General features: G+C 42.4%; 1 protein-coding gene and 1 long non-coding RNA gene across 6 annotated transcripts in view; one reads left to right on the top strand and one right to left on the bottom strand.

Annotated features, from left to right (window-relative positions):
- KIF13A (kinesin family member 13A) overlaps positions 1 to 24827 on the top strand; it is a 477346-nt gene that overhangs the window by 239340 nt on the left and 213179 nt on the right. The gene's annotated exons all lie outside the window — the stretch shown is intronic.
- LOC134928018 (uncharacterized) overlaps positions 8487 to 24827 on the bottom strand; it is a 95440-nt gene continuing 79099 nt past the window's right edge. For both annotated transcript variants that reach the window (XR_010177808.1, XR_010177809.1), the window contains exon 4: positions 8487 to 8732. This is a non-coding gene — a long non-coding RNA (uncharacterized LOC134928018). The remainder of the gene's footprint in view (positions 8733 to 24827) is intronic.

Genomic DNA, 24827 nt, shown 5'->3' with positions numbered 1-24827 from the left:
GCCGCTGCAAAATGGAGAGTGGAAATGTCCAGGGAAATGCAACTCAAATGACGCTGAACAAATTATCCATCGAATGATGCATTGTATGTACATAAAACATGATGCGATGTGCATACAATTAGGACAGATAATATGGCTGCACGTTTGATCAGAGGATGCAACATTCGACCCGCGGGGCCACGCATCAAATCTTAATTGTACCCAAATAATGCACGATGTGCACATGATGCATCGATCGACGCGTCCAAATCGTGTATTTATACCTAAAATCGTTCTAGTGTATGGCCAGCTTTAGACTATTTCCAGTTTGGATGAACAGTGTTTAACTATGAGTAGGTAATAAATATCCTTCTATAAATACCTTTTGATGTTAACACTATTGCTAGTTTGTTAATTCCCATAAATCTGTTCAGTAATACCAAGCGTCAGCCGCCTAATGTACCTGTACCCTCCTGTGCTTTAGGCATTTGACAGCTGGAGCTATTCTCATGTGATTATTAAAATCTGCAGCGTAAGATCATCTTCCCGACATGATGTGAGTCAGGCAGCTGTTAGAGATGACAGTGTAATTGTTAAAGTTGAACCTTAATGAACAAGCTCTGGGAAGCATTGTCCTGTGAGGGCTGTTAAATGCAACCCAACACTAAGTAGTTTGCCTACTGTCCAAATGAGAGATTCTACACCTCTTTTCTGTGCTGGTGGGCGCCAGGCAGCTTGATTTATGTGTCTGATCATAGCTATTCAGACCTGTCTTATCCCCCACCACCTCTATGTATGTTACACTGAAGCTTGGTTTTGGAGGTACTTGTAGCTGAAAAATAGAACAAAGGCTAAAACATTACTTATTGATTTAAAATTAAAAAATACAAACTTGAGCTTTTACATTTATGCTACTGCTCTTTTTTTGTGAAGCTTTTCCCTCTGAGAGTGGAATAATTACCCAATAATATAACCTTCCGGGAAGCAAATGGTACCAGGCTGCCGTTCTAGGCTCAGCGTTTCACAGCCAGTGTCTTGCAACACTGTGTCTGATATGTGAGCCAGCACAATAGCCCACTCGGAGCTGTACTGTGCCAGCCAGGAAGTGAGCCAGACAACAGGGTTACTAAGCTGTAAGGGAAGCCCGAAGGAGGAGTTGAGTGGCAGATGGAAGGAGTGACACGCATGACGGGGATAAGTTGCAAACATGAGAGGCTAAGGAAGAACATTTTTGTTTGGATGATTAGAAAAGCAAACCTGTCTATTTTACAGCATGCAGCTCGTGCCACTGTTAGCCTTCCAGTACTTCCACTCACTGTTTGATTACTTACTGTTTAAAGATTACGTAATGTACAGCTCTAATGGTGTAATATTATTATCATTTACAACAGCTTTATCAGGCAGCACCCAGCAGCTTCTTTATTCTTTGGACAAAGCCCCATCAGTTGCTTAACGAGCAATATTTACAGCTAGATTTCTCACCAGCTTTGTATAACGGATATGCCCGTCTTGCTTCTGTTTACTTATGTATCTTTATGTAGTTTGTGATAAGACACAGGTGCAATATATCTGAGAAAAGCAGAAATCTTTTAAAGTCTCACTAGCACCTAGGAAAAGCTGCACTGGCACCTAGGAAAAGCTGCACTGGCACCTAGGAAAAGCTGCACTGGCACCTAGGAAAAGCTGCACTGGCACCTAGGAAAAGCTTCACTGGCTCCTAGGAAAAGGAAAAGCTGCACTGGCACCTAGGAAAAGCGGCACTGGCACCTAGGAAAAGCGGCACTGGCACCTAGGAAAAGCGGCACTGGCACCTAGGAAAAGCTTCACTGGCACCTAGGAAAAGGAGAAACTGCACTGGCACCTAGGAAAAGCTTCTCTGGCACCTAGGAAAAGCTTCACTGGCTCCTAGGAAAAGCTTCACTGGCTCCTAGGAAAAGGAAAAACTGCACTGGCTCCTAGGAAAAGCTGTACTAGCATATAGTAAAATATATGCAAAATAGTACAAGTATTCCCATAAATTACAGAAGGTCTTGTGCCCAGATCTCCCATGTAATTAAAATGGCTGCAGTGGAGTAGTCTGGTGATTTTCAATTCCAAGCAGAACTGTTAAACTATACGAGCAATGATGGTAGAAGAACTTATTTGTGGCAAAAATTAGTGCTTGTTCTCAAAAAAGCACTGTAAAAGGTGCTAATTATTGAAGTGTGGAATCTTATATAATATATATTTATTATATCATATATTGATTTATGCTTTATGTATCTTACATCTGCAAATATATTATAATAGGCTTACAAATTAGGTTGGCTCATAGCTAAAGGGGCAGAGATTAGCACTAGTCCAATCACACAGCAATGTACATTATATGAACATTCCTATACATATGCATGTGATTGGCTCATTTGGGTTTAGGAATTATATATCTACTTGTCCAAGAGATATGTCAAGGTAAAGTGTAATTATACTTTACAGAGATATATAATCCTGGCTCATTGACTATGTGGGTATGAATATAGCTACTGAAAACAATTACTGTCCAAGCAATACATCTGTGCACATGGTAAATATACTTTATGCAGGGATGTATCCTTCTGGCTCATTTGATATATCAATGCTCCATACCTTAGGGGTATAAATATATTGTCCAACTTTGCAGAGCCTTATATAATATATGCAGATTTGTATGATTTAGAGATTCCAAAAAATGAGTTTGAACCATGGAATAATAGCTCTATTTCAATAACACTTTATTCTAGGTATACAAAATACAAGATATGAAAAACACAATGATAATAAATCCTATAATTATTATTAACTGCAGTACATATTAAACAAACACAAACAATATTACAAACTTAAACAATTAACACACATACTGTACACTTGCAAGAATTATTGAGGGTTAAATGCATAGCTACCTTCTTCTGATGTCTTAGGATCCTTTCCTTGTCTCTTTCCCTCTGCACTAACTAAAGACTGCTCCAAACCCTGTCTTATATCCCAACTTTAACAATCCCAATTTACATATTCAAAGGTGTTGTAAAACATATCAGATAATTTGTTCAACAGTGACGAGCAGGGGGTGAATTCTGGAGTCATAGCGTCTGATATTTGTTTGTCTATCAAGGTTTTCCTTTGGTTATTTTGGAGTGTAAATACTGCTAGTGTTCATCAACATTTGAGACTTCGTTAATTCAATTGATCCTAGGAGTCATTGTCTCAAAGCAGAAGGCCGGATATGCAGATTCCTGATTGTAGTCTTAGGCACTTCCTTGCGCATGCCATTACCTGTGTGCCTTTGAAGTGACCTAAACCAAGTGGCTTGCTGATTTTATCTATCAGAATCAAATTATTCATTTGCTACAGACATATATCTGTATGCAGACATTGCATTACATTATTCCCTACTATGCCTATACACACAAAAGCATACACATATATACCATCTAACTAGATCGATACTTCCTATGCATGTTCACTATGGTTACATCGCCTATTTATAATGAATTATATTTTGATTCAGACAACATCCATTGCCCTAATATTATATTGAGTGCGGACAATTACCTATATGTCAACAGTCGCCCCCTTGTGGCCATGAGAAATTATTTTGATTGGCCACACATTAAACTAGCGTAATTGCTTCCAAATATATTTCAAAATTTCTTCAAAACATAACTTTTGTTGTAACCATAATATATACCATAAGTGTAATAATAATAACCATTATGATTTTAAAAATCTCAAAAAATTCTTAGCTTACCTAACCTTATTCTACTTTTACTTTTAACTAAAGCAGACAAGACTGAGGTTTTTATTCAGTATTCATGAGGAAAACTAATTTCTACAGACATTTGGAATACCATAGCCCAATTGTAGACCTTTTTTCTGTATCTGGATCAGTACGTTTGGACATTTTTGCTGTTCTTGGCTGTAGCAATTTATTGGGATAAGACTGTCATCTGCGTGATTTGCTTGCAATTGGAGACGCCTTGCGTTTGCATTATGGAGGCAGTTGAAGTAGAATTCTTCATAGCAGCTGCTCCTTTGCTTGCCATTTCGCTGTTTGAGGCAGAGGGCTTTGTACGTCGAGTGCTGTGTATTTTGCGTACTGTGATCTTGAGTTTGCAACTCAGTACTTGTGATGACCCTCGGTAATGGTCTTTATACAGTCCTTAGCAGTTCTGTTTCCTTTGCGTTTATCCAATGCCGCAGTTGTGACCAGTGTCCATATTGCTTTGCACAAAACAGGTTGTGATTTTGAATAGAACAGGCATATTATGAACCAGTCTTTCTTTCTTTCTTTCTTTCTTTCTTTCTTTCTTTCTTTCTTTCTTTCTTTCTTTCTTTCCTTGTTAATAGTAGGTCTTAATTGTCTTCGGGCAATAGTACCACAAATGGCTGCGAGTAGTACACCTACTCTGTTTACTGTATTTCCTCACTGAATAAATTACCATGCAGTCTTAAGTCTCCTTATTCTACCTTGAACCTACTTATACATCTCAATCTTAAATAACCTTATATTAGTTTAACCCATATAAAGGCGTTTCCTATCCTACCTATATTTGAACTAATAATGCTATATAAAATGATTTGACATGTCTATAGCAACAGCCTATCAATACAATAAATGAATATAACTTTGCTTCAAACAGATATTAAATATCATTTAGGAATGGCTTTAAATATATCTAATTCCATCCAATATTATTTTATATGCAGCCATGTGCATATACAGTTGACCCTGTTACGCTACAAATAATTCCCTTTGACTTGTTACAGTCTTTATTAAGAGAATTATTCATCCCACTTAATAATCTTGTCCCAATTTGTTAAAACGTGGTATACCATCCTGTTTTAGATATTTAATTACCTTTGAAGCTTTTACGAAGGAAGCATAGGTAGTATCTATTGTGTAATATAAAAAAAAAAATCAAATATTTACAAGGTATATAATACAATGATATAAAATATATCTCAGACAAATGTTTACATATATGTGATTAAGGTATATGAAGGGATGAGACAGTTCTGTATAATCACAGTGATGAGATGTGCTGTACACTGTTGTGGGAATGTACATGTAGTTTGAAAGACAAGTAGTGATTACTTGTGATGAAAAGGTTAATGAAAACATTCCCCTTTCTTGTGAAACTGGAAAACTCCTTGAGGATTTGTCCATATATCAGTCTTTAGGGATGCTATGTAGATTTTGCTGGATAGCAGCGATGAAAGGGTTAATGAAGACCTTTTGCCTTGTAAATTGGAGTCTTTTTGGAGTCTTGCACCATTCTGTATACAGGTTGCCAGGATTACTGTGAATCAAACAAAAATACATACAATGAATATCACAGATATTTATACAGTGATTTAACATAGCTTGCTATGCATTCTGTCCTATCTGCTGCATGTTATCAGGTACAGAATTTACAAATGTGTCTTTAAAGATTGAAGAACAAACAAACAAACAATTGTTTCTGGCCTGTGCCAATCTTTCCTGTCACATTGTGTGTCAATGACAGCACAATTGTCGCTGCAGATATGATGCTGGTTTAATTTGGAAACTGTGGCTGTTTGAACATCAAAGCAAACAATGGCTACATTGGATCTAACAAGTAAAGGAATGATACTACCGTATTCACTTGTGACCATACTCCCTTGTGACGTAGCCTGGGCCCAGACTGTCTTCAACCATAGCGTTTGCTGCTTGGCATGGCTCCTTAGTCTGGAAGAATCTTGGAGCTTCTGAAAAAACCTACTTTTGTGGGGAGAGAAACTTGTTAGACTTTGCCAAATATGTATTGCAGGTCCCAGGGCTTTCTGTCTTTCCACACCTGTAATAAAATGGTTATGGCACCAGGGCATAAAAACATTTTCATCCTGGTGATCCTTTTTGTCATTGTTAATTGGTGTGTGGTTTGCAGAATGACACTCTGCATGTGGTCTCTCTGAGAGCATGCAAACATTTGCACCATCACTAGATGTCTCTGAGTGTTGTGTGGGGGTTACAAAAGTTTGGGAACCTTGTTTGTAAACATGCATTCCTGAATTAATTTCATGGATTTCCCCTTTAAACATGTTTCCAGGTAAATACATTTCAAGGTTTGCAACTCTGGTTGCCATGGGAGTTTTCACCATGGGGAACTTCTCCACCCCTGTGTGCACTGTACTGCTGCTATCAGTGTTTAAATCTGCTGACAATTCACCTTTGCCTAAGGGCATAACAAATTCTTCATTTACATTGGGAACTCTGAGAGTGTATTCAGCAGAATACTCATAATCTGAGTTACAATAATCTTCCCCTTTAGTAGAAACAGTATAGGGGACATCTCCTATTGCTGCTACCTCCTTTACATTAATGTGCTGTCTGATGATAGACACATCCGGCACATTGCTACTTTCTTCCTTTACCACAGAGGCTGTTCTGCTGGTGGTCTGTGTGACCATAGCAGACTCTGTGTGCTGCACATGGACAATGCTGTCCTGAGTCTCACCTACATCTACAATGTTCTCCCTTGTACTTTCTTTTATCTCCTCCTGAGAGGTCATGACAGTTTGCTTACAATCTGCCAGGCTTTTTGCTTCTTCCCCAAACTTTTTCTGTTTATTTTTCTGTTTAAGGGACTTAAATAATGAATGCATTTTTGCATTAATGGTCAGGCACGCCTTACGAAGACGTGAACCTGATCCTTCTTTACATTTCTGTTTGGCTTCTAAATCCGCAGTTCTGCGCATTTTTCCTAATGCTGCTGCAACTTTTTGCATATTTAACATTACAATGCTAAATTTATATATTCTTTGTTTTTAGTACTGAAGGTATCCTCTCCTTAAGATTGACCGGTGTCTTAAGGTTAAACTCTAATACCTGGTACATTTATATATTTATTTGGAAATACTAATTTCCACTGTGCACATTTTCTATTCTAGGCCTTTAAATTCTTTATTCTCATTTGTAACCTATTCCACTGTGATCTTGTACTTTGCCAGCAGGCTTATAGCCATTGGTGCTGCTTCCTAATAGATATTATGTTAGTTTAAAATAGATACCAAATTATTCCATGGTCCCATCTGGGGTGCCAATTATTGAAGTGTGGAATCTTATATAATATATATTTATTATATCATATATTGATTTATGCTTTATGTATCTTACATCTGCAAATATATTATAATAGGCTTACAAATTAGGTTGGCTCATAGCTAAAGGGGCAGAGATTAGCACTAGTCCAATCACACAGCAATGTACATTATATGAACATTCCTATACATATGCATGTGATTGGCTCATTTGGGTTTAGGAATTATATATCTACTTGTCCAAGAGATATGTCAAGGTAAAGTGTAATTATACTTTACAGAGATATATAATCCTGGCTCATTGACTATGTGGGTATGAATATAGCTACTGAAAACAATTACTGTCCAAGCAATACATCTGTGCACATGGTAAATATACTTTATGCAGGGATGTATCCTTCTGGCTCATTTGATATATCAATGCTCCATACCTTAGGGGTATAAATATATTGTCCAACTTTGCAGAGCCTTATATAATATATGCAGATTTGTATGATTTAGAGATTCCAAAAAATGAGTTTGAACCATGGAATAATAGCTCTATTTCAATAACACTTTATTCTAGGTATACAAAATACAAGATATGAAAAACACAATGATAATAAATCCTATAATTATTATTAACTGCAGTACATATTAAACAAACACAAACAATATTACAAACTTAAACAATTAACACACATACTGTACACTTGCAAGAATTATTGAGGGTTAAATGCATAGCTACCTTCTTCTGATGTCTTAGGATCCTTTCCTTGTCTCTTTCCCTCTGCACTAACTAAAGACTGCTCCAAACCCTGTCTTATATCCCAACTTTAACAATCCCAATTTACATATTCAAAGGTGTTGTAAAACATATCAGATAATTTGTTCAACAGTGACGAGCAGGGGGTGAATTCTGGAGTCATAGCGTCTGATATTTGTTTGTCTATCAAGGTTTTCCTTTGGTTATTTTGGAGTGTAAATACTGCTAGTGTTCATCAACATTTGAGACTTCGTTAATTCAATTGATCCTAGGAGTCATTGTCTCAAAGCAGAAGGCCGAATAACATACATTGCTCAGGATATGCAGATTCCTGATTGTAGTCTTAGGCACTTCCTTGCGCATGCCATTACCTGTGTGCCTTTGAAGTGACCTAAACCAAGTGGCTTGCTGATTTTATCTATCAGAATCAAATTATTCATTTGCTACAGACATATATCTGTATGCAGACATTGCATTACATTATTCCCTACTATGCCTATACACACAAAAGCATACACATATATACCATCTAACTAGATCGATACTTCCTATGCATGTTCACTATGGTTACATCGCCTATTTATAATGAATTATATTTTGATTCAGACAACATCCATTGCCCTAATATTATATTGAGTGCGGACAATTACCTATATGTCAACATAATGCAGCCATAATGCAGCCCCATGACTCACTTGAATTTTAATAATACAACACAGTATATTAATCTTGTTAGCCAACACTGCATAGCTGCACGGTGAGGAGGTGGTGGGGTTTGAGTGGCATGGCCCATTTTAAATCAACCTTCCTCTCTGATTTTGGTTGGGACCATAAGAGTAAGGGAGGAGCACTGGAAAAAAATGTCTGCACGGTACTTCAGTAGTTTTCACTTTTCTTTTCTTTTTTCTAAATAGCATGCATCTATCATACGCTGTAAAAGAAATTAAAGAAAATCACTAAAAGTAATAATAAAAAAAAAAAAAAGCCAAAACATTTATTATTACTGATACTTGTTTATTTTCCTTCAGGAAATATGGTATTTTAGATATACTGACTGGTAAACTAATTAATACATTATTGTTAGATTGTAATGTACAAGGTTTTTTCTTGCAGTGAGAAACTTCATGCACAGTCTGTCACACAGTCACACATATGGTGTGTGCTTTCCCTCTGTCTGGAGAGAGTTGCCATACTTTTCATGGCCTCGGACTAGCACACAGAGATAAATAACAGTTACAGTTGCTATGTGGGTGTTTAGTACTTTTTTATTTTGAGCACTTGTTGACTTATGACATTATGTACTCCGCTAGATCAGAATCTGTGCAAAATAGACCTCAAATTTTAAGTATTGTCTAAAATAATTGCTAATAAAACAAGTCTTTTGACACTGTAGTTTTCAACTCATTTTCGGTGACCACCATAATATTTTTATTCTGTATAAAGTCTAGCTGTTGTGCCCGGTTTCATCAGGTTAGAGTAGACCTTAGACATATATACGGTTTCCATTTCCTTCATCCCATATTAATGTAACTTTTCTGCTTAGTTCATTTATGCCTCTGGGGTAAAGAAACGTGGTAGTATCAAGATTTAATAAATGTAATATATTTAAACATTTTGTAATATAAATTAATTGAGGGTGAGTTATAAGATGAGAAAAGTATGTAAATCTTTTTTTTTCTCTACTGAAAGATCTCTTTGTAAACAGCAATGGTGGTTCTCCCTGGTAGCTGGGTGAGCTCCACTTTAAAAAGCAGACTTTGGAGGGGAACTGCAGCCTCTTGAACTCGAAGGGTTACTCTGATGGTATGAGCGGTGTGAACACCGACTACCTCCAAGCACAGTCGGCGAACACTGTGGTCTCACTGGTGTTCATGTGAAGAGCCTTACTCGCGTACTGGTGCCATTACAGTTTGGGTGGGTTGAGGTTCTGCATTAACATTACTGGAAACTCCACTTTGAGAAGTTTGTGTACTAGGAGGGTTGAGGGTGTTAAGGAACTTCACAGAGTAGTGGACCTCGCAGACCATTTGCATGACTGACTCCACAGACATGTACTCCATTTGTGCCCCTTTGAACAATTGAAGTAGAGTGTTATTAATGACAGTAGCCTTGTTGTTCTTGGGTTCAGAATGGCTGAGTACTTTAAAAGGCAGACCTTGAGGGGGAACTGCAGCCTCTCGAACTCGAATGGGTAGTCTGATGGTATGGGTGGTATGAACACAGACTTCACCCGAGCACAGCCCTAAACACTGTGGCCTCACATACATTCCTCTGAAGGTCCTTCACTCACAGCCTGGTGCCATTGCAGAATTTGGGCAGGTTGAGGTTCTGCATTAACATTGCTAGAAACTCCACTTTGAAAAGTTTGTGGACTGGGAGGCCAGGAGGATTGAGGGTGTTGAGGAACTCTGTAGAGTAGTGGACCTCGCATACTATTTGCATCACTGACTCCACAGACCTGTACCCCTTGGAACGACTGAAGTATAGTGTCATTAAAGATGGTAGCCTTGTTGTTCTTTGGGTAAGAATTGCACGATCGCACAGCCAGTCCATGGACTTCTGTATTTTATCGGTGATATCAGGGTATATACTGGTTGTGAAGTCTGCTAGGGTTGTCACTACTGAGCTTAAGGCTGCACGGATGGTCAGCTTTCTCTTGGACTTGGGCCAAGCACACTGATGCAAATCTTCCAAAAGCAGTAGTATGCATTTGGAGGATTTGCATCATTGTGTTTGGCACGTGTTTTTCAATTTCTGATAATAGTGACTTTAAAAGTAGTGTCTGCTTAAAGGAAAATGATTAAAATTCGATCTTCACCAGTTGTGAATCTATTTTTACCTACTGTGATCGAATCATCATTTGACTTTAAAAGCATCTTTACTTCTATGAACAACCTATGAAGTACCATCTTTATCAATTGTGATTGTATTCTTAATGGTGATTGTACCCCTGATGAAGTCCATGATACCAGACGAAACGCGTAGGATAGTTGGTGCTGTGTCAGTGTGCTAAAAGTGAGCAACCTGCCAGTGAGCTCACAGGGTGTTGGCAGGAAGTATCATCATCTTCCCTGTTAGAAACATTCGATACTTTGACACAGTTTTCTTAAAGTGTAAGCAATTTTAAAACCTTTGTACCATTTTATCTTAATAAAAAATATTTGGACATCCTATACTAATCAGCCGTTGGGCCTTTTTTTCTGGGTGTTTGTGGTCAGAGAGTATATAACCCTTATTCTGGCATCCACATTGATTCAATCTGAAAGAGCTGTCCAATTATTCAAGACAGACATTTGGTTCAACTATTGAGATTTATTATGCTTATAGACATTCTAAACTGTTGACTCAATTAACATTAAGTACAGTAAGTGCCCTCTGGTTTGTTCTGTATATGTGTATATATGTGATTGTTTGTGTGTGTGTGTGTGTGTATATATATATATATATATATATATATATATATGGCAACGCCTACCCGTTGTTGCCAAGTTATTATTAGTTTTATTAAATGATGCCATGTAATGATTCATTTTATTCAATTATATTGTCTGTCTAAAGCCTGTATCCAATTAGATGCAGTAATTTATCAAATTAGCCCCGATAAGCAGCATTTATTGGGGATTATGCATTATTTGCGATAAGCAGCCACCAAGGCCCGTTTTTTTCCGCTACCGCATGGGTCCGTGAATTTATCCGGGATCCCATGTGTTATCGGGCGAAAACGGGTAATTTAACGCATGTTAGTCCTATTTTAGTCTGTTTTTGCCATGCGGTAAATTACCGCATGCATTTGTATATTCCCCTTAATATATTTTGTAGTAAAAATGTATTTTTATTTTCTTATTGTTTACCAATTCCTTCAGTCTGTAAATTACTCGTTGTAAAACACATTACGCGTGTTTGGCTGTCACCTGCATGTCCCTGACTGCCAGAAGCCACAAGATGCCCGCTGACTGCCCCGAGTCAGCAGCACTGCAGTCAGTAACTGGCAGGAGGTGGCCAAACAGTATTAGTTCCATCAGCACACTGCAGCCCATGATACTGACTAGCGCTTCCTTGCCTCTACCGGCGCTTGCATTTGCACTCTGTGTAATTACAATTTTACTAAATGATAGGGGATGCCCATTATTATGTGCCCAATTACACATGTGCCTCTGCCACCCCCCACCCCCGACCCATTACATATGTGTGGCGCTGACCTCCACATTACATGCTCTGTGGTACGATAACTGCGGAGATTCAATGCATTGGTGAGTTTGTTTGCTAATTACCTGATTTAACATGATAGGGCAGTGGTTTCCAAACTTTTTGGAATCACGGCGCCCTAGAATATCAGAATTTTTTTCATGGCACCCCTAGGCCAAAAATTTCTTATTGAGAAATTTACAAAGAAATATTACATTAAGTAGATTGCGTTTATATGTCATCCTTAGGGTCAGTTGTGTGGTGAGGAACAGGATTTGCTTCTGTTTGGCCACATATTTTATGACTGGCAGCCACCAGCACTGGTTTTGCCTATTAAATTGACCATGAATAATTTGAATTGGTCCTGGACCACCAACTCAGGGCACCCCTGCAAGTGTCCTGAGGCACCCCAGGGAGCCACAGCACACAGTTTGGGAACCTCTGTGATAGGGAGAATCTCAAGGATAATTTCAGTGAAAACCTAATCAAAATCTGTTCAGTAGTTTATCGCGCACATATATACAAACAGGTGTGGTTCATAGGGTCGACCACACTTAGGTTGACAGTGTCTAGGTCGACCACTATTAGTCGACAATGACTAGGTTGACACCCACAATAGGTTGATATGAGCAAGGTTGACATGATGTTTTTTTTTTTTTTTTGGTGTCGTCTTCTGCATAGAGTGATCGGGAACCCCAATTAGTGCACTGTGTCCCCTCGCATGGCTCGCGAGCTTCGGGCTGCGCTTGGCACAGGTTACCGTTCCCAATTGTAGTCCACGTGGATCGTAAATCATGAAAAAGTTCAAAAAATGAGAAAAATTGTGAAAAACCGATGTCGACCTTTTGTCATGTCAGCCTAGAACATGTCGACCTAGAGTCCCTGTCAACCTAGAAACCCTGTCGACCTAATGCATGTTGACCAATAGTGGTCGACCTAATGACTGTCGACCTAAGTGTGGTCCACCTAGAGACCGGATACCACACAAACAAATGATTTTGATGATAGTACAAGCCCTGCCCCCAGATTACTCAAGGAGCTGCTGCTGGCAGAATCCCAGTAAGTTATCTCTGTAATGGCTTCCTTATGAGGAAAAATGATTGGCGTGCGTGTGTGTGTGTGTGTGTGTGTGTGTGTGTGTGTATGTATGTATATATATATATATATATATATATATATATAAATATCCCAAATGGGACTGGCACTCTCCTGGCTGGCGTGAGGGTACCCCGGTGCCTTCTGAAGTGAAGATGTAGCAATCCAGAAGAAAACAGCGGCACTCGAGGATTTAGTGAAACAAGTAAACTGTATTCAAAAAAAGGTTACAAGAGGCCGACGTTTCGGGGCTTACATGCCCCTTTGTCAAGGTGTATAACAATGTGTAGGAGTGAAAGCTTACCTTATATCCCCGTGAAGTTCAACTCAGTGCAGGTGTGTGAACGGAGACGCGGTGGAGCCGCCGGACTTCCGGTCGCGGCTCTGTGACGTCTGAAAGACTGCGCCCGTTGCTGTGGTAACTGGGACGCCCGAATAGCCGTCCGTGGCTACGTGACGTCTGAGTGTGTGTGCTCGTAGCTATGGCAACTGGGACGCCTGATGCCGAAAACTGTGATGGTAACTCAGCTGGTGACCATATCAGGGTGATAAACAGAGTGCAAAAAAAGACTACGTGTAATGGTGCCTGGGGAACCTAACATCTCCGTGGGGCACAATGTGATCCGAGCGCAGAGGGACAATGTTGCATGCATGTGGCAGGACTCGGTGGGAGCAGGACCCTCAAAGCTAATAAAAGTAATAACATGCTGGAGTCTGTGGGAAATATTGACTCCTGGGATCCACCGTGTGCCCTGGTAATGACAACGGCTCGTGCCAGTCTGGCACTGCAACCGTTGTGGTGCGCATGGGCATAAAACCCGATGGCTGGGCTAGTTGTAAGACCGGTGTGCCTGCTGGTAAAGAAACATGCTCCACATGTGAGCCGTATATGCTGCTGAGGGGGACCTGCTTTCACCGAGCTCTGTCAGATGTCAGCTAAGGACACAATGTGCACGCCCTGTGTGTCAGGCTGGACCAAGATGGGGAAACATGCAGTGAGTGGCTGGGTCACCCCGAAACGCAGAGTGGAACATAGCAGCATAGAATTATACGAATATATTCCATGAAAATTTTTCATTCAGCCCTCCTGGGCTGATGGTGCCCAATTCAAAGATCCATTTGGATTCGATGTGTAGTAATCTTCGATCCCTGTCCCCTCCTCGGATGCTGCGGGGTACGTGGTCGATGATCTGGTGTCTCAAGTCATTCAATGAGTGGCCCATCGCCGCGAAGTGTCTGGCCACGGGTTGTTCGGAGGATTTGCCCAAAAGGGCCTGCTTAATTGCGGACCTGTGTAGGGCCATCCTCTCTCTGAAAGTTCTGATGGACTTACCCACATACACTAGGTGGCACGGGCAGGTAAGTGTATACACTATGTGGGTGGTAGTGCATGTTACCACGTGTCTGATCTGGTAGGTCCTTTCTTTGTGAGGATGTTTAAAAAAAGACCCTGTGGTCATATTGTTACAAGTGGTACACTTGGGGCACTTATAGCATCCAGGGGCCTTTGAGAGAAAAGTGGAGGATCGTTGTGTCTCGCTTTGGAACCCGGTTATATCCGAGTGTACTATAATATCTCTTATGCTTTTGCCTCTGGTGAAGCATAGCATCGGACGTTGTTCTCTAAACATTGGAAGTTTCTCGTCTGAGGCCACTATGGGCCACAAAGCCCTAGCCGCTCTCTGGATTACTGGGCTTGCTGTACTGAACTGATTTACAAACGGTATAACCGCTTGGTTCTTGCGGACTGTGGGCTTAAGTAAGGTTTCCCTCGGCGTTGCCATGATCTCGTTTTTCTGTACCTGGAGCTTATGGTAGTTGTAACCCCGTTGGGCGAACTTGTCTACCATGTTTCCTAATGCTTGATCCAAGGTAGAGCGGTCACTGATGATCCTGGACGCCCTGATCATCTGAGATCTGGGGAGTCCCTCTTTTAAGGGTCTTGGGTGATGACTATTAGCCCTGAGATACACATTCTTGTCTGTGGGCTTTGAGAACAGGCCGGTGGTCAAAGTTCCGTCCTTGATTATGATCCTGACATCCAGATAATTCACAGATTCGTTACTGATATTATAGGTGTACTTGATCGTGGATGGTCTGTTGTTTGCTTCCTCCATAAGTTGCTCAAAATGTGCTTTGTCCCCTGTCCAAAGTAGGAACAAATCGTCTATGAATCTGACGAACATCAAGATGTTCTGCGCAACGGCCTGGTTGTCAAAGAATACCGCCTGTTCCTCCTGGAACATAAAGACATTCGCGAAGGATGGGGAGACGTTGCTCCCCATCGCACATCCTGTTCGCTGTTGGAAAAATTTCCCATTAAACATGAAGAAGTTCCTTTTTAAGGTCAATGTAAGGAGTTGCATAAAGAGCCCAATGTCAAGAGTGTCCATCTTTTCTTTAATGAGAAAATCCTGCATGACCTGTAGACCCTCCTGGTGGGGGATGCTCGTATATAAGCTCTTTACATCTACCACACACATTAGTGTCCCTGGAGGAACCTGCCCAATGTTGTTGATTCGCTCCAGGAAGCTGGTGGTGTCCTTGATGTAATTATGATGTTTAACGATCAATGGTTGCAGAATACCATCTAGAAATGTGGAGATGGGCTGAAAGATGGACTCTCTAGCAGCTATGATGGGTCTGCCGGGCGGGGATGTGGCATTCTTGTGGATTTTGGGTACCACAAAGAAAAGGGGTACCCGTGGGTGATCCTGTTTGAGTGCCTCACACAGCTTTCCTGTTAGTAGATCATTGGACCGGGCCTGGTTGAGCAGCAGCTCCAATTCTTGCTGGTAGTCGGAGGTGGGGTCGTGGGACAATTCCTCATACGTCTCCGGATCTGCCAGTTGTCCCTCTACTTCTTTAATGTAATCGGAGAGGTTAAGGACAACTAAACCTCCTCCCTTGTCCGCAGGACGGAAGATTACATCGCGGTACGTTCCCAACTGTTTGAGGGCTGTTTGCTCAGCCCTGGAGAGATTCCGATGTATGGTTGGTGTCGCCGCTGTGTATTTGGCGACTGAGGCGTCCAGTAATCTGGTAAAAGCTTGTATGGAAGGGTTGGTTGAAGGGGGATCGAAGGTGGATTTATGTCGGGTCTGATAGAATCTGTCGCAGAAGGAGACTGTTGTTGGATCCTGTGGGTCACTGTGGGTCACTGAGTTGAACTTCACGGGGATATAAGGTAAGCTTTCACTCCTACACATTGTTATACACCTTGACAAAGGGGCATGTAAGCCCCGAAACGTCGGCCTCTTGTAACCTTTTTTTGAATACAGTTTACTTGTTTCACTAAATCCTCGAGTGCCGCTGTTTTCTTCTGGATTGCTACATCTTCACTTCAGAAGGCACCGGGGTACCCTCACGCCAGCCAGGAGAGTGCCAGTCCCATTTGGGATATTTATGCATTTTGGCGCTAACAGGTCACACTGTACGCCAGCCGGGGTCGAGGCACCTCCCCCTTTTGTGACTTCTTAGTTATCTTTTTCACCATACCGCACCCTTTTGTCCAGGTGGAGTTCCACAGTCACCTACACAGCGGTGTCCACTTTAGCACCAGGCACTCACAAGTCTATCTTTACGCATTCACCATGGAGACCGCATCCTCTTCAAGGCACGATGAAGATACACCGGGATGCAGAGGGATGCCATCAGTCCTGGGCGAATCCTTCAGTTTCACGGATGACGACGCGGAACGCCTTCGTTTCACGGAACAATTGGGCGCTTCAGAACGTACAGGGGGCATTGAGGATGTCTATCATCAACTACTGAAGCTGAAACGCCGTGAATGCGATTATCTACTTCACGGCATCTCATTGTCGGAATATCATCGTGAAAAGTTGATCCCAAGAGGCTTCAGAGTAAGGAACGTCCCCACCATCGGGCGGTACAATCCCGAGTTCTGCAAGAAATGGGTAGGCATACTCAACAAATGCAGCCTCGACTTGATCTTGCTGGTCGTGGAAGAATCGGGCCGAGAACTGAGGCAGACCAGGAACAAGATCTCCAAGCTTGAGATTGAACACAAGACTGTCCTGCAAGCGGATTGCAATCACGATTGGCTCACTAAACTGCAAAAACAATGCGATGAATATAGGAAAGACCTAATTAAATTTAAGCGCAATAAACAACAAATAGTCAGAGAAGACTATGACCTAAACAAGGTATACAGATGGCTGATGGGAGGAGAGGGTGGTCAAAACACCACCTATAATGCCAGAGGCAGACAAGGCTGGAGAAGACGGCGGGAGCAGAAGTCATTCACTGCCGGTACATCAAATAGCGACAGCGAGAGCGCCTTCTTAGACTCGGAAGGGTCATCCAGGGCACAGCCGGTCCCTTTAGGGACCCCCGGCGCTACCCCAGTAGAACAAGGCAGAAGAGGGCGCCCACCCGCAGGGGCAAGCAGTGCGCGCGAATCAAAGGCGCGAGCAGCCAAAAAGAATCCCTGATCTTCAACCTATCCAGCAGATCCTTCTCGGATATAGAACTGAGAGTTCTGGAGAAGGGTCTTTCTTTTGTACCCACCAATCCATTCAACAAATTCCAGTGGCAAATTGACCTGCACCGCTTTTCACGCAAGTTGAGACTGCAGGAATTTTTTCAAAATTCCGACCCACAGGATCCAACAACAGTCTCCTTCTGCGACAGATTCTATCAGACCCGACATAAATCCACCTTCGATCCCCCTTCAACCAACCCTTCCATACAAGCTTTTACCAGATTACTGGACGCCTCAGTCGCCAAATACACAGCGGCGACACCAACCATACATCGGAATCTCTCCAGGGCTGAGCAAACAGCCCTCAAACAGTTGGGAACGTACCGCGATGTAATCTTCCGTCCTGCGGACAAGGGAGGAGGTTTAGTTGTCCTTAACCTCTCCGATTACATTAAAGAAGTAGAGGGACAACTGGCAGATCCGGAGACGTATGAGGAATTGTCCCACGACCCCACCTCCGACTACCAGCAAGAATTGGAGCTGCTGCTCAACCAGGCCCGGTCCAATGATCTACTAACAGGAAAGCTGTGTGAGGCACTCAAACAGGATCACCCACGGGTACCCCTTTTCTTTGTGGTACCCAAAATCCACAAGAATGCCACATCCCCGCCCGGCAGACCCATCATAGCTGCTAGAGAGTCCATCTTTCAGCCCATCTCCACATTTCTAGATGGTATTCTGCAACCATTGATCGTTAAACATCATAATTACATCAAGGACACCACCAGCTTCCTGGAGCGAATCAACAACATTGGGCAGGTTCCTCCAGGGACACTAATGTGTGTGGTAGATGTAAAGAGCTTATATACGAGCATCCCCCACCAGGAGGGTCTACAGGTCATGCAGGATTTTCTCATTAAAGAAAAGATGGACACTCTTGACATTGGGCTCTTTATGCAACTCCTTACATTGACCTTAAAAAGGAACTTCTTCATGTTTAATGGGAAATTTTTCCAACAGCGAACAGGATGTGCGATGGGGAGCAACGTCTCCCCATCCTTCGCGAATGTCTTTATGTTCCAGGAGGAACAGGCGGTATTCTTTGACAACCAGGCCGTTGCGCAGAACATCTTGATGTTCGTCAGATTCATAGACGATTTGTTCCTACTTTGGACAGGGGACAAAGCACATTTTGAGCAACTTATGGAGGAAGCAAACAACAGACCATCCACGATCAAGTACACCTATAATATCAGTAACGAATCTGTGAATTATCTGGATGTCAGGATCATAATCAAGGACGGAACTTTGACCACCGGCCTGTTCTCAAAGCCCACAGACAAGAATGTGTATCTCAGGGCTAATAGTCATCACCCAAGACCCTTAAAAGAGGGACTCCCCAGATCTCAGATGATCAGGGCGTCCAGGATCATCAGTGACCGCTCTACCTTGGATCAAGCATTAGGAAACATGGTAGACAAGTTCGCCCAACGGGGTTACAACTACCATAAGCTCCAGGTACAGAAAAACGAGATCATGGCAACGCCGAGGGAAACCTTACTTAAGCCCACAGTCCGCAAGAACCAAGCGGTTATACCGTTTGTAAATCAGTTCAGTACAGCAAGCCCAGTAATCCAGAGAGCGGCTAGGGCTTTGTGGCCCATAGTGGCCTCAGACGAGAAACTTCCAATGTTTAGAGAACAACGTCCGATGCTATGCTTCACCAGAGGCAAAAGCATAAGAGATATTATAGTACACTCGGATATAACCGGGTTCCAAAGCGAGACACAACGATCCTCCACTTTTCTCTCAAAGGCCCCTGGATGCTATAAGTGCCCCAAGTGTACCACTTGTAACAATATGACCACAGGGTCTTTTTTTAAACATCCTCACAAAGAAAGGACCTACCAGATCAGACACGTGGTAACATGCACTACCACCCACATAGTGTATACACTTACCTGCCCGTGCCACCTAGTGTATGTGGGTAAGTCCATCAGAACTTTCAGAGAGAGGATGGCCCTACACAGGTCCGCAATTAAGCAGGCCCTTTTGGGCAAATCCTCCGAACAACCCGTGGCCAGACACTTCGCGGCGATGGGCCACTCATTGAATGACTTGAGACACCAGATCATCGACCACGTACCCCGCAGCATCCGAGGAGGGGACAGGGATCGAAGATTACTACACATCGAATCCAAATGGATCTTTGAATTGGGCACCATCAGCCCAGGAGGGCTGAATGAAAAATTTTCATGGAATATATTCGTATAATTCTATGCTGCTATGTTCCACTCTGCGTTTCGGGGTGACCCAGCCACTCACTGCATGTTTCCCCATCTTGGTCCAGCCTGACACACAGGGCGTGCACATTGTGTCCTTAGCTGACATCTGACAGAGCTCGGTGAAAGCAGGTCCCCCTCAGCAGCATATACGGCTCACATGTGGAGCATGTTTCTTTACCAGCAGGCACACCGGTCTTACAACTAGCCCAGCCATCGGGTTTTATGCCCATGCGCACCACAACGGTTGCAGTGCCAGACTGGCACGAGCCGTTGTCATTACCAGGGCACACGGTGGATCCCAGGAGTCAATATTTCCCACAGACTCCAGCATGTTATTACTTTTATTAGCTTTGAGGGTCCTGCTCCCACCGAGTCCTGCCACATGCATGCAACATTGTCCCTCTGCGCTCGGATCACATTGTGCCCCACGGAGATGTTAGGTTCCCCAGGCACCATTACACGTAGTCTTTTTTTGCACTCTGTTTATCACCCTGATATGGTCACCAGCTGAGTTACCATCACAGTTTTCGGCATCAGGCGTCCCAGTTGCCATAGCTACGAGCACACACACTCAGACGTCACGTAGCCACGGACGGCTATTCGGGCGTCCCAGTTACCACAGCAACGGGCGCAGTCTTTCAGACGTCACAGAGCCGCGACCGGAAGTCCGGCGGCTCCACCGCGTCTCCGTTCACACACCTGCACTGAGTTGAACTTCACGGGGATATAAGGTAAGCTTTCACTCCTACACATTGTTATACACCTTGACAAAGGGGCATGTAAGCCCCGAAACGTCGGCCTCTTGTAACCTTTTTTTGAATACAGTTTACTTGTTTCACTAAATCCTCGAGTGCCGCTGTTTTCTTCTGGATTGCTATATATATATATATATATATATAGCAGAGAGTCAGAACAAACAAATGTCCAAGACAGGACATGGCACTCCAGGACTTGAGAATAAAACTATTTTTATTGCATCCAATTAATCAACACACTGCATTGCTCCAGCAGCAAATGGTGCAGTGATAGACAGTAATAAAATGGCACAAGCATCTTACAGACTATGCAGCATTTCGGGTCTCGCAGGACCCTTCCTCAGGTCGCGCCAGTGCGTCAGACAAACAGGTGAACAAACATACATACAACATAGAACTCGCCTAAATAGCCCCCCATGCCGGCATCCTCAACCTCGGGACAGCGTGGAGCTTCCGGTCAGGCCGAAAGCGCCTGGGAGATGACGTGCTCAGGCGGCAGCGGTGACCATGGCAACCCGGCTCACGGAGCGCATAGCGCTTCCGGACAGGACAGGACGCCTGGATGATGTCAGAGGGATGCGACGGTAACCCTGGCAACCCGATGCCCGGAGCTACACACACTGTACCCGGTCATGTCGCCTGGCAGGGGAGGCTATAATGAAATAAACAAATACAGTGCATAATGAAAAAACAGCAAAATTAGGTGGAATAAAAAGTTACAATGCAAATATACATAAATGCTAGTACAAGGGCTAGTTTACAAAACATATGATATTAAGCCCATATATGCCAACTCCACAACATAAGCAAATAAAATGATCATGTGCAAAAGTAACTAAAGCTAACAGGCCAATAATTGGACAGTCATCTATGCTAATAACTATAGTCATAGAATAAATGCAATCATGGTGTAAAATACAGTTGCCATAAATAAACGGAATTATCTATATTGTAGATAATTCCAATTAATTTTCTCGTTCAGACCTGCTGGATGTAACGTATTTAACTTAATAATCCATTTAGCCTCCAATCTATGCAATGCCAGAGCCCTATCGCCCCCTCTGGGTAATACTGGTATGTGGTCAATGATTTGATAACGGAGATCAGACAATGAATGAGCCTTGGCACAACAGTGTCTAGATACCGGTTGTTCATTCGCATTACCTAATAGAGCCTGACTAATATTGGAGCGATGTAACGCCATACGTTCACGTAAAGTGCGGGTGGTAAGACCCACATAAAGTAATTGACATGGACAAATGATGTAATAAATGATGAATTTGGTCGTACAATTCAGCACATGCCTAATGTTAAATTTCTGTTTGGTAACTGGGTGTGTAAATGCTGATCCTGTAATCAAGGAGGAACAAGTGATACAAGACGGACATTTATAGCAACCAGCTTTCTTAATAGATCCAAAGATACCTGGTCGAGGGGAGTAGTCGGTGATGTCGGTTTTAACTAATACGTCGCGCAAATTGCGACCTCTTTTGTAACTCGTCATGATTTGGGTGTTCTTAAAACCCGGTAAGGATTGATCAGTCTTAATAATGGGCCATAACGCTTTGCTGGCACGTGGTAAGATGGGACTAGAAGTAGAGTATCTAGTCGACCAGATAAATTTATTCTGGTCAAATTGCTTTTCAGATGAATCTTGAAGTATGATCTCACGCTCTTGACTCATCACCCGGTGTTTGGCTAAATCTAAATCCCTACTGTTGTAGCCACGGCTTCTAAACTTGTTGACTACAATGTCTAGAGCATCGCTTAGCTGTTCCGGATTGCTGGTGATCCGTGCCACCCGGAGCATTTGCGAATAGGGAAGACCCTTCTTTAATGCTACCGGATGGTGGCTGCTGGCATCTAACAGTGAATTCCGGTCAGTGCTCTTATAAAACACTGTTGAACTCAGTTTACCATCAGACAAATGGACTGTGACATCGAGATAATCTATCTTATCAGGTCTACACACAAAAGTAAATTTAATAGGACCCGGTGTTGCATTGATCTTAACCATCATATCATGAAAAGAAACCTCGCTCCCTTGCCATAGCATGAATAAATCATCTATGTATCTAGTGAACCATTTAATGTTAACACTAGAGATGAGCGGGTTCGGTTCCTCTGAATCCGAACCCGCCCGAACTTCAGGTTTTTTACACGGGTCCGAGCAGGCTCGGATCTTCCCGCCTTGCTCGGCTAACCCGAGCGTGCCCGAACGTCATCATCACGCTGTCGGATTCTCGCGAGGCTCGGATTCTATCGCGAGACTCGGATTCTATATAAGGAGCCGCGCGTCGCCGCCATTTTCACACGTGCATTGAGAGTCATAGGGAGAGGACGTGGCTGGCGTCCTCTCCGTTTAGAGAAGAGAGAGACACAGTATTTTCGGGGAGCATTATTAGGAGGAGTACTACTGTATACTACTATACTACTTGCTGAAGTGATATTTATAGATTAGATAGTGTGACTGTAAGTGTATTATCTGACTTGTGGGGGAGACACTGACAGTGGGGAGCAGTTAGAGTCTGAGAGCAGGACTCAGGAGTACATATAACGTACAGTGCACACTTTTGCTGCCAGAGTCAGTGCCACACTGCCATTGTTGTGACCACACTGACCACCAGTATAATAATATATTTTGTGATTGTCTGCTTAGGCCTCGGAGTACTAGTTGCAAGTTGCAACGTGACCTGTCCTGAAGTGACCACCAGTTTAATAATCAATCACCACCAGTTTAATATATATATATATATATATATATATATATATAATTGTATATAATATATATATATATATATATATATAATATTGTATACCACCTACCCGTGGTTTTTTTTTTTTTCATTCTTCTTTATACATACTACTATAGTAGCTTACTGCAGCAGTCTGCGGTGCTGTGCTGACCTGACAGTGTCCAGCAGGTCCGTCATCAGTCATTACATAATAAATATATATAGTACCTGTCCGGCTGCAGTACTAGTGATATTATATTGATTTCATCTCATTATCAATAATTTATCATCCAGTCTAGACTCTATATTAGCAGCAGACACAGTACGTTAGTCCACGGCTGTAGCTACCTCTGTGTCGGCACTCGGCAGTCCATCCATAATTGTATACCACCTACCCGTGGTTTTTTTTTTTCTTTCTTCTTTGTACATACTACTATAGAGTATAGTAGCTTACTGTAGCAGTCTGCGGTGCTGCTGAGCTGACAGTGTCCAGCAGGTCCGTCATCAGTCATCATTACCTAATAAATATATTATCTACCTGTCCGGCTGCAGTACTAGTGATATTATATATACATACATATATATATTGATTTCATCTCATTATCAATCATCCAGTCTATATTAGCAGCAGACACAGTACGTTAGTCCACGGCTGTAGCTACCTCTGTGTCGGCACTCGGCAGTCCATCCATAATTGTATACCACCTACCCGTGGTTTTTTTTTTTTCTTTCTTCTTTGTACATACTACTATAGTATAGTAGCTTACTGTAGCAGTCTGCGGTGCTGCTGAGCTGACAGTGTCCGGCAGGTCCGTCATCAGTCATCATTACCTAATAAATATATTATCTACCTGTCCAGCTGCAGTACTAGTGATATTATATATACATACATATATATATTGATTTCATCTCATTATCAATCATCCAGTCTATATTAGCAGCAGACACAGTACGTTAGTCCACGGCTGTAGCTACCTCTGTGTCGGCACTCGGCAGTCCATCCATAAGTATACTAGTATCCATCCATCTCCATTGTTTACCTGAGGTGCCTTTTAGTTGTGCCTATTAAAATATGGAGAACAAAAATGTTGAGGTTCCAAAATTAGGGAAAGATCAAGATCCACTTCCACCTCGTGCTGAAGCTGCTGCCACTAGTCATGGCCGAGACGATGAAATGCCAGCAACGTCGTCTGCCAAGGCCGATGCCCAATGTCATAGTACAGAGCATGTCAAATCCAAAACACCAAATATCAGTAAAAAAAGGACTCCAAAACCTAAAATAAAATTGTCGGAGGAGAAGCGTAAACTTGCCAATATGCCATTTACCACACGGAGTGGCAAGGAATGGCTGAGGCCCTGGCCTATGTTCATGGCTAGTGGTTCAGCTTCACATGAGGATGGAAGCACTCAGCCTCTCGCTAGAAAACTGAAAAGACTCAAGCTGGCAAAAGCACCGCAAAGAACTGTGCGTTCTTCGAAATCCCAAATCCACAAGGAGAGTCCAATTGTGTCGGTTGCGATGCCTGA

This window comes from Pseudophryne corroboree, chromosome 5, assembly GCF_028390025.1.
Source record: "Pseudophryne corroboree isolate aPseCor3 chromosome 5, aPseCor3.hap2, whole genome shotgun sequence".
Classification (NCBI taxonomy): Eukaryota; Metazoa; Chordata; class Amphibia; order Anura; family Myobatrachidae; genus Pseudophryne; species Pseudophryne corroboree.
This window is presented reverse-complemented; position numbering and strand designations above follow the sequence as displayed.